This window comes from Callithrix jacchus, chromosome 5, assembly GCF_049354715.1.
Source record: "Callithrix jacchus isolate 240 chromosome 5, calJac240_pri, whole genome shotgun sequence".
NCBI lineage: Eukaryota > Metazoa > Chordata > Mammalia > Primates > Cebidae > Callithrix > Callithrix jacchus.
Genome location: NC_133506.1, coordinates 117,341,992 through 117,357,218, shown reverse-complemented (window position 1 = coordinate 117,357,218; position 15,227 = coordinate 117,341,992). Strand labels below are relative to the sequence as shown.

Here is a 15,227-nt window from a genome sequence, read left to right as displayed (position 1 = left end):
GAAAATGAAAGTGTGAGAGAGGGCCCTAGCATAGAGGCTCAAAGGCCTTGTTACAGAGTTTTTTGTGAGTTTAAATACTGATGGTCTTTTTTTCTGTAACTGCTTCATGCTGGCTTGGGGTATAGTCTCTATCTATTGGGGATCATGGAACTCGCAGTGTTCTATCTAGTGGAGGCGGAGTAGCTAGCTTCTTCATGTCCAGGGGTGGTGTCTTCACATGGAACTGGCTGGAACCTTTGTTGCATGATCATCTGACTCTTGATTGTCTCTAGGCAAGAGGAAATGAACTTGGTTAAAAGATGCAATGGGAACTTCAGGAGCTGGGTACCTATGCTATCAGAAATGTTTGTTATAGAGATTTGTAGAAGAAAAAACAAAACCGGAGCTGGGAGCGGTGGCTCACGCCTGTAATCCCAACACTGAGAGGCTGAGTAAGGCAGATCACAAGGTCAGGGGTTTGAGACCAACCTGGTCAATATGATGAAACCCTGGGTCTACTAAAAATAAAAAAGTGGCCAGGCACAGTGGCTCACGCCTATAATCCCAGCACTTTGGGAGGCCGAGGCAGGTGGATCACGAGGTCAAGAGATCGAGACCATCCTGGTCAACAAGGTGAAACCCCATCTCTACTAAAAATAAAAAAATTAGCTGGGCATGGTGGTGCGCACCTGTAGTCCCAGCTACTTGGGAGGCTGAGGCAGGAGAATTGCTTGAACCCAGGAGGCAGCTGTTGCGATGAGCCGAGATCGTGCCATTGCACTCCAGTCTGGGTAACAACAGCGAAACTCTGTCTCAAAAAATAAAGAAATAAAAAAGTTAGCCGGTCATGGTGGCATGTGCCTGTAGTCCCAGCTACTTGGGAGGCTGAGGCAGAAGAATTGCTTGAACTCAGGAGGTGGAGGTTGCAGTGAGCTCTGAGATTATGCCACTGCACTCCAGCCTGGATGACAGAGCAAGACTTCATCTCTAAAAACAAAACAAACAGTTATAGGGGATTAACGAAAAGACCACTTAGTCAAGCGAGTAGACTCTTCATCTAGCTCATTCTTTATTTAATTTTAGGTGGTTTGGTTTATGGGGACCCTGGGTAAGGAGCATGCTCCAAACTCTTGGTATTATCCTCCCAATATTCATAATAATAGTCTCCCTGGTGTGCTATAGTCTCTCAAAGGTTTTCAGTGCTTGCATGCAGCCATCTCTAGAATGGCAAATGGTCTCTCTTGAACTGGAATAACAGAAGCTGAAAGAAACATGCAACCACCATGAGGACATCTTAACCTGAAAATGACGTGGTGAGACTCCACCCACCTCAGCCTCCCAAAGTGCTAGGATTACAGGCAAGAGCCAGTGTGCCTGGCTTTTTTTTTTTTTTTTTTTGAGACAGAAACTCACTCTGTTACCCAGGATGGAGTGCAGTGCTGTGATCTCGGCTCACTGCAACCTCCACCTCCTGGGTTCAAGCAACTCTCCTTCCTCAGCCTCCCGAGTAGCTGGGACTACAGACACCTGCCACCACACCCAGCTAATTTTTTATTTTTAGTAGAGATGGGTTTTCACCATGTTGGGCAGGCTGGTCTCAAACTGCTAACCTCAGGTGATCCACCAGCCTCAGCCTCCCAAAGTGCTGGGATTATAGGCATGAGCCACCATGCCCGGCCTACAACTGAATTTTCGTAACCTACATTTGATGCATTTCTCCATAGGTCACAAGTGTTAGCAGCTGCACAGATACTTTTCTGTTTAACCAATTCCAGTTATAACTTTCACAAGAGAATTTAAAATCTGTTGTGTAACTGTAGCCTTTACAGTAGAATTCGCTATAGAACCTATCATGAGGTCGAGCACAGTGGCTCACGCCTGTAATCCCAGCACTTTGGAAGGCCCAGGTGGGTGGATCTCCTGAGGTTAGGAGTTCAAGACCAACTTGGTCAACATGGTGAAATCCTGTCTCTATGAAATATACAAAAATTAGCCGAGCATGATAGCGGGCTTCTGTAATCTCAGCTACTCAGGAGGCTGAGGCAGGAGAATCACTTGAATGCAGGAAGGGGAGGAACCTATCATGAAGGATGCATTTCTAATCATTGCTTCTTTTACTTTAAACCACAGAAAAAGGACCTCACAAATAATGCCCTTTTAGAAAAGCAAAGGCCTCCTGGAAATGTTCTCTTTAACCCACGATGTGGGTTAAGAAGAGTGAACCAATGTTTTGTTTTTGACCGATTATGAGGCAACGTATGTACCATTAAAGTTTCTTACCTATATTGGGCCTTCATCTTTTATCTATCACAGTACAAGGTTATACATGTATAAGACTGCAAACTCCTTCACAAATGAAAGTATACCCCAGCAGTGTACATAACAGACCCCTTTTCCACTTCAGTTTTTTTTTATAGAGGCATAAGCAAGAAAAAAATATTCAAAGATAAGAGTTTCATGATAGTAGAATTCTTTTTTTTTTTTTTTAGACAGAATCTCACTCTGTAGCCCAGGCTGGAGTGCAGTGGTGCAATCTTGGCGCACTGCAACCTCCAACTCCTGGGTTCAAGCGATTCTCCTGCCTCAGCCTCCTGAGTAGCTGGGATTACAGGAACGCACCACCACGCCCAGCTAATTTTGTATTTTTAGTGGAGATGAGGTTTCACAATTTGGCCAGGCTGGTGATCCACCTGCCTCAGCCTCCCAAAGTGCTGGGATTGCAGGGGTGAGCCACCACACCCGGCAGATCGTAGAAGTCTTCATCTGTGAACTTGAGAAAAGCTGTTCATATCAAGGATCCCATCTTCTTCTTGGGAGAAATGTCCCTGGTTAGCTTTACCTCAAGGGTTCCAAAGGGTGCACAGTTCCAAAAGTACACAGGGACACTTCCCAGTTGCAAGACCATGAACCCAAAGCCCAAGGTCCTGAAGTTTTCTTGTAGTGTGGATGGTGAGGATAGTCTTTCTCCAATGTTTCCAGAGAATTCAAACCCTAAAAAAGCTTTCTGGCTGGGCATGGTGGCTCATGCCGGTAATCCCAGCACTTTGGGAAGCCGAGGTGGACAGATCACCTGAGGTCAGAAGTTTGAGACCTGCCTGGCCAACATGGTGAAACCCCATCTCTACTAAAAATACAAAAATTAGCCGGGCATGGTTAATCCCAGCTACTCTGGAGGCTGAGGTAGGAGAATCGCTTGAACCTGGAAGGTGGAGGTTGCAGTGAGCTGAGATCACACCATTGCACTCCAGCCTGGGCAACAAGAGCAAAACTCCATATCAAAAAAAAAAAAAAAAATGATTCTCGGCTGGGTGCGGTGGCTCACACCTGTAATCCCAGCAGTTTGGGAGCCCAAGGTAGTCTAATCACAAGATCAAGAGGTCGAGACCAGCCTGGCCAATATGGTCAAATCCCGTCTCTACCAAAAATACAAAAATTAGCCAGGCATACACATCTACAACCATCTGATCTTTGATAAGCGATGGGGAAAGGATTCCCTGTTTAATAAATGGTGTTGGGAAAACTGGTAGCCATGTGCAGAAAGCAGAAACTGGACCCCTTCCTGACACCTTACACTAAAATCAACACCATCAAAACTACATTGAGATACCATCTCACACCAGTTAGAATGGCAATCATTAAAATATCTGGAGACAACAGATGCTGGAGAGGATGTGGAGAAATAGGAACACTTTTACACTGTTGGTGGGAGTGTAAATTAGTTCAACCATTGTGGAAGGCAGTGTGGCGATTCCTCAAGGACCTGGAAATAGAAATTCCATTTGACCCAGCAATCCCATTACTGGGTATATATCCAAAGGATTATAAATTGTTCTATTATAAAGACACATGCACATGTATGATCATTGTGGCACTGTTTACAATAGAAAAGACCTGGAACCAACCCAAATGCCCATCGATGATAGACTAGACAGGGAAAATGTGACACATAAACACCATGGAATATTATGCAGCCATAAAAAATGATGAGTTTGCGTCCTTTGTAGGGACATGGATGAACCTGGAGAACATCGTTCTCAGCAAACTGACACAAGAACAGAAAATCAAACACTGCATGTTCTCACTCACTGGTGGGTGTTGAACAATGAGAACACATGGACACAGGGAGGGGAGCATCACACACTGGGGTCTGTTGGGGGGAAATAGGGGAGGGACAGCGGGGGGTGGGGAGTTGGGGAGAGATAGCATGGGGAGAAATGCCAGATGTAGGTGACAGGGAGATGGAGGCAGCAAATGACATTGCCATGTATGTACCTATGCAACAATCCTGCACGATCTGCACATGTACCCCAGAACCTAAAGTACAATTCAGAAAAAAAAAAAAAATTGGCTGGGCGTGGTGGCTCACGCCTATAATCCCAGCACTTTAGGAGGCTGAGGTGGGTGGATCACGAGATCAAGAGATCAAGACCATCCTTGTCAACAAGGTGAAACCCTCTACTAAAAATACAAAAAAATTAGTTGGGCATGGTGGTGCGCGCCTGTAGTCCCAGCTACTCAGGAGGCTGAGGCAGGAGAATTGCCTGAACCCAGGAGGCGGAGATTGCGGTGAGCCGAGATTGCGCCATTGCACTCCAGTTTGGGTAACAACAGCAAAAACTCCGTCTCAAAAAAAAAAGAGTATACTTAACACATTTAAAGTATCAGGAAGCTTAAAATCCAGAAAAGTTTAAGGATAGAAAGTTGCTGTGCTCCATTAATTCCTGCTGCCCAACAAAGGAAACTTAGGATTTCTAGATAAATGAAAAATGATGACTTGCTAGAACTGTATAGGAAACAAAATAACTATTGACAGAAGCAAAGCCTTCCACTAGAAACTAAAAAGCACCATTGCTTTATATGTATGGATATACAAGCAAAGCCAGAGGAGAAAAAACAGCAAAGGAATGAAAACTAGAAGCAAAAACAAATAAACAGAAAATCAACTCCAAGTTTTCCTACTTAATTTTCCCTAGAGGCAACAGTTTTACCTAGGTCCCAAAAAACCCACATAATGAGGCTGGGTGCGGTGGCTCACACCTGTAATCCTAGCACTTTGGGAGGCCACAGCAGGCAGATCATAGGTCACGAGTTTGAGACCAGCCTGGCCAATATGGTGAAATCCCCTCTCTACTAAACATACAACACAATTAATCGGACATGGTGGTGCATGCCTGTAATCCCAGCTACTCAGGAGGCTGAGGCAGGAGAATTGCTTGAACCCAGAGGTGGAGGTTGCAGTGAACCAAGATGGCGCCACTGCATTCCAGCCTGGGTGACAAAGCAAAATTCCATCTCAGAAAAAAAAAAAAAAAAAGCTTTTATCCCTAATACACAATTCAATATTCTTAAATCACCAATATTTGTGAAATTAATAAATTCACTTTGGCCGGGTGCGGTGGCTCAAGCCTGTAATCCCAGCACTTTGGGAGGCCGAGGCGGGTGGATCACGAGGTCAAGAGATCGAGACCATCTTGGTCAACATGGTGAAATCCTGTCTCTACTAAAAATACAAAAAATTAGCTGGGCATGGTGGCACGTTCCTGTAATCCCAGCTACTCAGGAGGCTGAGGCAGGAGAATTGCCTGAACCCAGGAGGCGGAGGTTGCGGTGAGCCGAGATCACGCCATTGCACTCCAGCCTGAGTAACAAGTGCGAAACTCCGTCTCAAAAAAAAAAAAAAAAGAAAGAAAGAAAAAGAAAACGGAATTCACTTTAGGCACATGTCAATAAGTACGCTAGCACTATCCATGCAAAACAGTAAACCTAGCGTGAATCGATGTATGTATGTGAAATCTGGCTTTACACTAAATCCAGCTTAATGCTTAACTAAATTTAAAAAAATAATTGGGCCAGGTGCGGTGGCTCACGTATGTAATCCTAGTACTCTGGGAGGCCTAGGCAGGCAGATCACCTGAGGTCAGGAGTTCCAAACCGGCCTGATCAACGTGGAGAAACCCCATCTCTGTTAAAAATACAAAATTAGCCCGGCGAGGTGGTGCCTTCCTGTAGTCCCAGCTACTGGGAGACTGAGGCTGGAGTAATCGCTTGCCGCTTGGGTGTCCGTACTAAGTTCGGCATCAATATGGTGGCCTCTCGGGAGTGGGGGACCACAGGTTGCCTAAGGAGGGGTAAACCAGCCCAGGTCGGAAACTGAGCAGATCAAAACTCCTATGCTGATCAGTAGTGGGATCACGACTGTGAATAGCCACTGCGCTCCAGCCTGGGCAACATACTGAGACCCCAGTCTCTTAAAAAATAAAAAAAATACAAAATTAGCCGGGCGTGGTGGCGCATGCCTGTAAGCCGAGCTACTTGGGAGGCTAAAGCATGGGAATTGCTTAAACTCGGGAGGCAGAGGTTGCGGTGAGCCGAGGTCGCGACAATGCCTTCCAGCCTGGGCAACAAGAGCAAAACTCCTTTAAAAAAAAAAAAAAAAAATTGCTAATTGCTAAACTTCGGATGCATTTTTTACAATACTTCTTTTTTTACTTTAAGAGCTTTAACTATGAAAATGGTTTTTGTTTTGTTTTGTTTTGAGACGGAGTTTCGCTCTTGTTAACCAGGCTGGAGTGCAATGGCGCTAACTCGGCTCACTGCAACCTCCGCCTCCTGGGTTCAAGCAAGTCTCCTGCCTCAGCCTCCTGAGTAGCTGGGATTACAGGCGTACGCCACCATGCCCAGCTAATTTTTTGTATTTTTAGTAGAGACGAGGTTTCACCATGTTGACCTGGATGTTCTCGATCTCTTGACCTCGTGATCCACTCGCCTCGGCCTCCCAAACTGCTGGGATTACAGCCGTGAGCCACCGCAGCCGGCCCTTTATTTTTAAAAAATTTTAAATACTTATTTTTAATTTAATTTTATTTTTTGAAACGGAGTTTCGCTGTTGTTACCCAGACTTGTGTGCAATGGCCCCATGTCGGCTCACCGAAACCTCCGCCTTCTGGGTTCAAGCAATTCTCCTGCCTCAGCCTCCCGAGTAGCTGGGACTACAGGCAGGCACCACCATGCCCAGCTAATTTTTGTATTTTTTGTAGAGACGGGGTTTCATCTTGTTGACCAGGATGGTCTCGATCTTTTGACCTGGTGATCCACCTGCCTCGGCCTCCCAAAGTACTGGGATTACAAGCGTGAGCCACCGCGCCCGGCCTATTTTTAATTTTAAAAAGACAGGGTTTCACCATGTTGGTCAGGCTGGTCTTGAACTCCCGACCTCAAGTGATCCGCCCGCCTTGGCCTCCAAAGTGCTTGGATTACAGGCACAAGCGACCACACACGGCCTTTATCAGGTTTTAAAGAATGTTTTATTATTTAAACTTTTCCCATATCATCCTCCCCTACTTAATAACTCCTTATTAAATTGTTTCATAAATAACCTTTTCCATTCTGTAATTTGAACTTTTAGATAACCTCTGAATTCGAAAAAAATTATTTTTAGGGGCCAAGAGCAGTGGCTTACGCCTGTAATCCCAGCACTTTGGGAGGACGAGGTGGGGGGATCATGAGGTCAAGAGATTGAGAGCATCCTGGTTAACATGGTGAAACCCCATCTCTACTAAAAACAGAAAAAATTAGCTGGGCATGGTGGCGCACGCCTGTAATCCCAGCTACTCAGGAGGCTGAGGCAGGAGAATTGCTTGAACCCAGGAGGCGGAGGTTGCGGTGAGCCGAGATAGCGCCATTGCACTCCAGCCTGGGTAACAAGAGTGAAACTCCATCTCAAAAAAAAAAAAAAAAAGAAAAGAAAAAAGGAAAAAATTATATTTTCCACTAATAACATAACCCTTTCTGTCACTTTTTTTTTTTTTTTGAGACGGGATTTTCACTCTCATTGCCCAGGCTGAAGTGCAGTGGCATGTTCTCAGCTCACCGCAATCTCTGCCTCCTGAGTTCAAGCAATTCTCCTGCCTCAGCCTCACAAGTAGCTGGGACTACAGGCATGCGCCACCACACTCAGCTAATTTTTTGTATTTTTAGTAGAGACGGGGTTTCTCCATGTTGGTCAGGCTGGTCTTGAACTCCCGATCTCGGTCTCCCAAAGTGCTGGGATTACATGCATGAGCCACCGAGCCTGGTCTTCTGTCACATTTTGTATATGAAATTACATGTTAACTAGAGTTTTATCCATAGTAACCTAAAATTTAGGTTACTAAATTGTGAAACCCTAAACAGCAAGAATTCCTGCCCATTAGATATGGGCACTTATAGATAAGAACAACTTCACAATTTTAGAAACATACTTTCCCATATTACAACACGTTCTTTTTTTTTTTCTTTTTCTTTTTTCTTTTGATAAGGAATCTTCCTCTGTCCTCCAGGCTGGAGTGCAGTGGCGCAATCTAGGCTCACTGCAACCTCCACCTCCCAGGTTCCAGCAATTCTTCTGCCTCAGCCTCCCAAGTACGGGGTGGACTACAGGCACGTGCCACCATACCTGGCTAATTTTTTGTATTTTTACTAGAGATCAGATTTCGACATATTGGCCAGGGTGGTTTAGAACTCCAGACCTCAGGTGATACTCCCACCTCGGCCTCCCGAAGTGCTGGGATTAGAGGTGTGAGCCACTGTGCCTGACCATAACCTTTTTTTTTCTTTTCTTTTCTTTTCTTTTCTTTTTAATATAGAGATGGGGTTTCTCCACATGGTCAGGCTGGTCTTGAATTCCCAACCTCAGGTGATCTGCCTGCCTCGGCCTCCCAAAGTTCTGGGATTACAGGCGTGAGCCACCACACCCGGCCACCATGACCCTTTCTTAATTGGAACTGACCCAGATATTAAATGAGCATTAAAAATAACTTTAAGGCCTGATGCTGTGGCTCATGCTTGTAATCCCAGCACTTTGGGAGGCTAAAGTGGGCGGGCCACTTGAGGTGAGTTCAAGACCAGAATGGACAACATGGCTACACCCCTACTAAAAATTAAAAAATTAGCCGGTCGTGGTGGCACGTGCCTGTAATCCCAGCTACTCAAGAGGCTGCAGCAGAATTGCTTGAACACTGAAGGCAGAGGATGCAGTGAGCTGAGATCATCCCACTGCACTCCAGCTTGGGAGACAGAGCAAGAATTCATCTCCCCCCAAAAAAGTAAAATAATTTAAAAGCATTTTTTTTAACTTTAAGCTTTTAATTTACACAAAAAGTTTACCTAAAACATTTATTACATTCACGGTACTGAATTTTTTACTTTTAAAAAGGGAGACATGGCCGGGCGCAGTGGCTCACGCCTGTAATCCCAGCACTTTGGGAGGCCAAGGCAGGTGGATCACGAGGTCAAGAGATTAAGACCATCCCGGTCAACATGGTGAAACCCCATCTCTACTAAAAATACAAAAAATTAGCTGGGCATGGTGGCGCGTGCCTGTAATCCCAAATACTCAGGAGGCTGAGGCAGGAGAATTGCTTGAACCCAGGAGGCGGAGGTTGTGGTGAGCGGAGATCGCGCCATTGCACTCCAACCTGGTTAACAAGAGTGAAACTCCGCCTCAAAATAAATAAATAAAAATAAAAAGGGAGACATGCTGGACACGGTGGCTCACACCTGTAATTCCAACACTTTGGGAGGCTGAGGCAGGCAGATCACAAGGTCAGGAGTTCGAGACCAGACAGGACAACATGTCTCTACTAAAAATACAAAAATTAGCCAGGTGTGATGGTGGGCACCTATAATCCCAGCTACTTGGGATGCTGAGGCAGGAGAATTGCTTGAACCTGGAGGTAGAGGCTGTAGTGAGCCAACATTGTGCCACTGCACTCCAGCCTGGCGACAGAACTAAACTCCACATCAAAAAAAAATGTAGGGGGAGACATGAGATATCAATCAACATATGTAAAACAAACATTGCTTAGTCAGGAAAGGCAGGCCAACTGGAAGCAGGGATGGGGGTTGGGGCTGCCAGGTCACAGGTAGGTGTGAGAAGAGGTTACATTCTTTTTTGCGGGGGGACAGAATCTCACTCTATCTCCAGTCTGGAGAGCAATGGTGCTATCTTGGCTCACTAAAACCTCAGCCTCTAAAAGTGCTGGGATTACAAGCCTGAGCCACAGGGCTGGCCATAGCATTCTTTTGAGTTTCCTATTAGGCTTTCCGAAGGAAGCAATCAGATATGCATTTATCTCAGTGAGACTTTGAATAGAATGGGAGGCAGGCTCACCTCAAACAGCTCCCAGCTTGAATTAACACTGACAACTAAAAATATCTAGCAGAGCAGGGCAGGGCACAGCAGCTCCCACCTGTAATCCCAGCACTTTGGGAGGCTAAGGCAGGTGGATCACCTGCGGTCTGGAGTTCAAGACTAGCCTGACCAACATGGAGAAACCAAAAACTACTAAAAACACAAAATCAGCCAGGCATAGTGGTGCATTCTTGTAATCCCAGCTACTTGTGAGGCTGAGGCAGGAGAATCGCTTGAACCCGGGAGGCAGAGGTTGTGGTGAGCTGAGATCACACCACTGCACTCCAGCCTGGGCAACAAGAGCGAAACTCCGTCTCAAATAATAATAATATCTAGCAGGCCCAGGCGGGTGAGGTGGCTCACACCTGTAATTCCGGTACTTTGGGAGGCCAGGTCGGGCAGATCACCTGAGGTTAGGAGTTCGAGAACGGCTTGGCCAACATGGTGAAACCCCACTACTACTAAAAATACAAAAGTTAGCTAAGTGTGGTGCATGCCTGTAATCCCAGCTGCTTGGCTGAGACAGGAGACTCGCTTGAACCCGGGAGGCGGAGGTTGCAGTTTGAGATCATGCCACTGCACTCCAGCCTGGGTGACAGAGCAAGACTCAGTCTCAAAAAAAAAAAAATCTAGTGAAGACAAACATAAAATTCAGACAAAATGTATCTGACAATTCTGAAGGCATTTCCATTTATTCTACCAATAATTTTTAAGCTAGCTTGTTTAGTAAAGTTTTACTTTAAGTCACGTGAACTTGAAAATTGCTTAGACTTAATTTATGAGCACTCTTTTACTTACTAGCCAATTTTGGTACAACATGTAACAATAAGCGCACATATAAATAAACACATCTAGACATGTATACACACATTAACGAAGATCTAACAGCTTGGAACCTTAGCCATGAGGTAGCAGTACAAGTCTGCCAGTTTTGCTTTGCCCAATAGGTAATCCAATGAAGGTTGTGAACCAAAATTTTGAGTAAAGCAGTCTCCATGGCAGTTTCATTTCTTTTTTATTTTTTAGACGAAGTCTCACTCTGTCACCCAGGCTGGAGTATAGTGAGGCTATCTCATCTCACTGCAATCTCTGCTTCCCAGGTCAATCAATTCTCCTGCCTCAGCCTCGAGAGTAGCTGGGACTACAGGTGTGCACCATCATGTCTGGCTAATTTTTGTATTTGTAGTAGAGATGGGGTTTCACCATGCTGCCCACGCTGGTCTTGAACTCCTGATGTCAGGTGATCTGCCCACCTGGATTACGGGCATGAGCAACCATGCTGGCCAGCAGTTTGATTTTTTTTTTTTTTTTTGAGACGGAGTCTCAATGTGTCACCCACACTGGCGGGCAATGGCACAGTCTCAGCTCACTACAACCTCTGCCCCCAGGTTCAAGAGATTCTCCTGCCTCAGCCTCCCAAGTAGCTGGGACTATAGACGTGTGCCACCACACCCGACTGATTTTTGTATTTCTAGTAGAGATGGGGGGTTTCACTATGTTGGCTAGGCTGGTCTCGAACTCCTGAACTTGTCATCAGCCCACCTTGTCATTGGCCTCCCAAAGTGCTGGGAGTACAGGCATGAGACACCGGGCCCGGCCAGCAGTTTGCTTTTTAAGGGCCAAACCCCAGACCAGGCGTGGTGGCTCAGGCCTTTAATCCCAGAACTTTGGGAGGCCAAGGCAGGTGGATCACCTGAGGTCAGGAGTTGGAGACCAGCCTGACCAATATGGTGAAACCCCAACTCTACTAAAATACAAAATTAGCCAAGTGTGGGTGGTGGCAGGCACCTGTAATCCCAGCTACTTGGGAGGCTGAGGCAGGAGAATCGCTTGAATCCAGGAGGCAGAGGTTGCAGTGAGCCAAGATCGTGCCACTGCACTCCAGCCTGGGCGACAGAGCAAGACTGTCTCAAAAAGAAAAAGAAAAAAGGGCCAAACCTCCCCATACTCCAAAGAGCCCTGGGGCCAAACACTACCAAAGGAGGGTGTCACACGTTAGCCAGGCTCCCCCTGCGTTATAGCTGCGGCACAAAAGCCCGGGTACATGCAGGACCTTTCCATTTTCCCATTCAACAGCAAACTCCAGATTCCAAACAATGTCGGGGCCAAACAGTTTTGCAAGAGCAAGAGAAAATTCTAAGAAGGGCTTAGTACTAAGATCTCAGAACCTCTGCAGAGAGCGTCCCCTTTGGGCAGGATGAGGTCAGCAGGACCCCTGGAGCGCCCTCCTGTGGGGTCCAATCTTAGAGTATCAGATGTCTCTGACTTTCGGTGGGCGCCACATGCAGGTTTTCACTTCCAGAGCATACTATGAACTTTATAAAAATAGCCATGCCGTCCTGACCAACATGGTGAAACCCCGTCTCTACTAAAAAATCCGAACATTAGCAGGGCGCGGTGGCGCATGCCTGTAGTACCAGCTACTCTGGAGGCTGAGGCGGAAGAATCACTTGAACCTGGAGGTGGAGGTTGCAGTGAGCTGACATGGCACCACTGCGCTCCAATCTGCAAGAAGATGGAAACTCTTGTCTTTTTTTTTTTTTTTTTTTTTTTTTTGAGACGGAGTTTTGCTCTTGTTACCCAGGCTGGAGTGCAATGGCGCCACCTCAGCTCACCGCAACCTCCGCCTCCTGGGTTCAAGCAATTCTCCTACCTCAGCCTCCCGAGTAGCTGGGACTATAGGCTGCGCCACCACGCCCAGCTAATTTTTGTATTTTTAGTAGAGACGGGGTTTCACCATGTTGACCAGGATGGTCTCGATCTCTTGACCTAGTGATCCACCCGCCTCAGCCTCCCAAAGTGCTGGGATTATAGGCGTGAGCCACCGCGCCCGGCCAGAAACTCTGTCTTCAAACAAACAAACAACAACAAAAAAGAAAAAGAAAAAAAAAAAATGCCCAGGCCTAGTGGCTCCTGCCTGTAATTCCAGCACTTTGGGAGGATGAGGCAGGTGGGTCACTTGATGCCAGGAGTTGGAGACAAGCCTGGCCAACATGGTGAAACCTGTCTCTATTAAAAATACAAAAAAATTAGCTGGGCATGGTGGCATGTACCTGTAGTCCCAGCTACTCAGGAGGCTGAGGCAGGAGAATTGCTTGAACCCAGGAGGCAGAGGTTGCAGTGAGCCGAGATCATGCCATGGCCATTGCACTCCAGCCTGGGCAACAAGTGCAAAACTCCGTCTCAAAAAAAAAAAAAAAGAGCTGGACTGGGAGGATCTCTTGGGGCCAGGAGTTCAAGACCAACCTGGAGAATATAGCAAGACTCTGCTTCAAGAAAAATAAAAATAAAAAGAGCTGGACTGAGTTACAGATTTGGAATCAACACAGTGAAATCATGAATGTGAATTTTACTAGAAAGGTTTCAAGTAAAATGATGAGAAAAGGATGAGAGCATTGATGGCAGGACATGTGGCTGCCATTTTGGACCATAGAGGAATGGTGGAACCGTAAGTCCAATGAGCCTGGATCCCTAAGGAATTTTTTTTTTTTTTGAGACGGAGTTTCGCTCTTGTTACCCAGGCTGGAGTGCAATGGCGCGATCTCGGCTCACTGCAACCTCCACCTCCTGGGTTCAGGCAATTCTCCTGCCTCAGCCTCCTGAGTAGCTGGGATTACAGGCACGCGCCACCATGCCCAGCTAATTTTTTGTATTTTTAGTAGAGACGGGGTTTCACCATGTTGACCAGGATGGTCTCGATCTCTTGACCTCATGATCCACCCACCTCGGCCTCCCAAAGTGCTGGGATTACAGGTTTGAGCCACCGCGCCCGGCCCCTAAGGATTTTATGGAGCAGAGCTGTCATACCAGCCCTAGGCCACCAGTCTCTGAGTGTTGTTTTTTTTAAAATTATTTTTATTTCAATAGAATGCGAACAGTTCCCCACTACCACAATCTACGCAGTTGAGTTTCCCACATTAGGGGAAATCACAGGAGTCAGCAAATCCAGAGTGCAATGGATGAGCCTTGCCCTGAGAAAACCACCTTCAGGATCATGGTATCCCTCCTGCCATAAAGTATTGAGAGTTTATGAGAAAGAGAAATAATGTACTGTCTTATTAAAGCCCCTATTATTTTCTGTTTTCCTGTTATTTGAAGACAAATCTATTTCTTTTTTTTTTTTTTTTAATAGAGATGAGGTTTCACCTTGTTGGCCAGGCTGGTCTCAAACTCCGGACCTCAGGTGATCCACCCATGTCGGCCTCCCAAAGTGCTGGGATTACAGGCATGAGCCACCTCGACCAGCCTCTTTTTTTTTTTTTTTTTTGAGACGGAGTTTCGCTGTTGTTACCCAGGCTGGAGTGCAATGGCACGATTTCAGCTCACCGCAACCTCCGCCTCCTGGGTTCAAGCAATTCTCCTGCCTCGGCCTCCTGAGTAGCTGGGACTACAGGCGCGCACCGCCATGCCCAGCTAATTTTTGTATTTTTAGTAGAGACGGGGTTTCACCATGTTCACCAGGATGGTCTCGATCTCTTGACCTCGTGATCCACCTGCCTCGGCCTCCCAAAGTGCTGGGATTATAGGCGTGTGCCACCTTGCCTGGCCCTGGCTGATTGTTTTAATTATCATAGAGACAAGGTCTGGCTTTGTTTCCCAGGCTGGTCTTGATCTCCTGGGCTCAAGCGATCCTCTCACTTTGGCCTCCCTTAGTACTGGGATTACAGGTGTGAGCTTCGGCACTCAGCCTCCAGTTGACTTCTAAGATTTCTTTCAGTTCTGACATCCTTGGTTTCTATTCCTTTAAATTCCTGGAGCTCTTGGAGTCTGTACACACAATATAGAGCAAGCCTTTGTTCAGAGGGTGGGTTTTAGTGATTCTCCATGATAGAACTGATTGTCTTGGGGAAAAATTTGAATCTACATTTCTGGGGTCTTGGATGTCTTCGGAGGAAATCAAAAAGAGTTAGTTTTGAGCTGGACATGGTGACTCACACCTATTAATATAATCCCAGCCACAGAGCAGAAGTGGGTGGAGTACTTAGGCAGGAAGATTTCAAGCCCAGGAGTTTGAGGCTGCTCTGAGCCATGATCACACCACTGCACTTGTAGCCTAGGCAACAGAGGGAAACCCCAA

The 15,227-nt window shown here is 46.3% G+C and overlaps 1 non-coding gene across 1 annotated transcript; it reads right to left on the bottom strand.

Moving 5' to 3' along the window:
• Window positions 1-14,012: 14,012 nt before the first annotated feature.
• Window positions 14,013-14,170, bottom strand: LOC118154089 (U1 spliceosomal RNA). The gene has a single exon (XR_004744016.1). It is a non-coding gene; the product is annotated as a U1 spliceosomal RNA (small nuclear RNA).
• Between the last annotated feature and the right edge of the window lie 1,057 nt (window positions 14,171-15,227).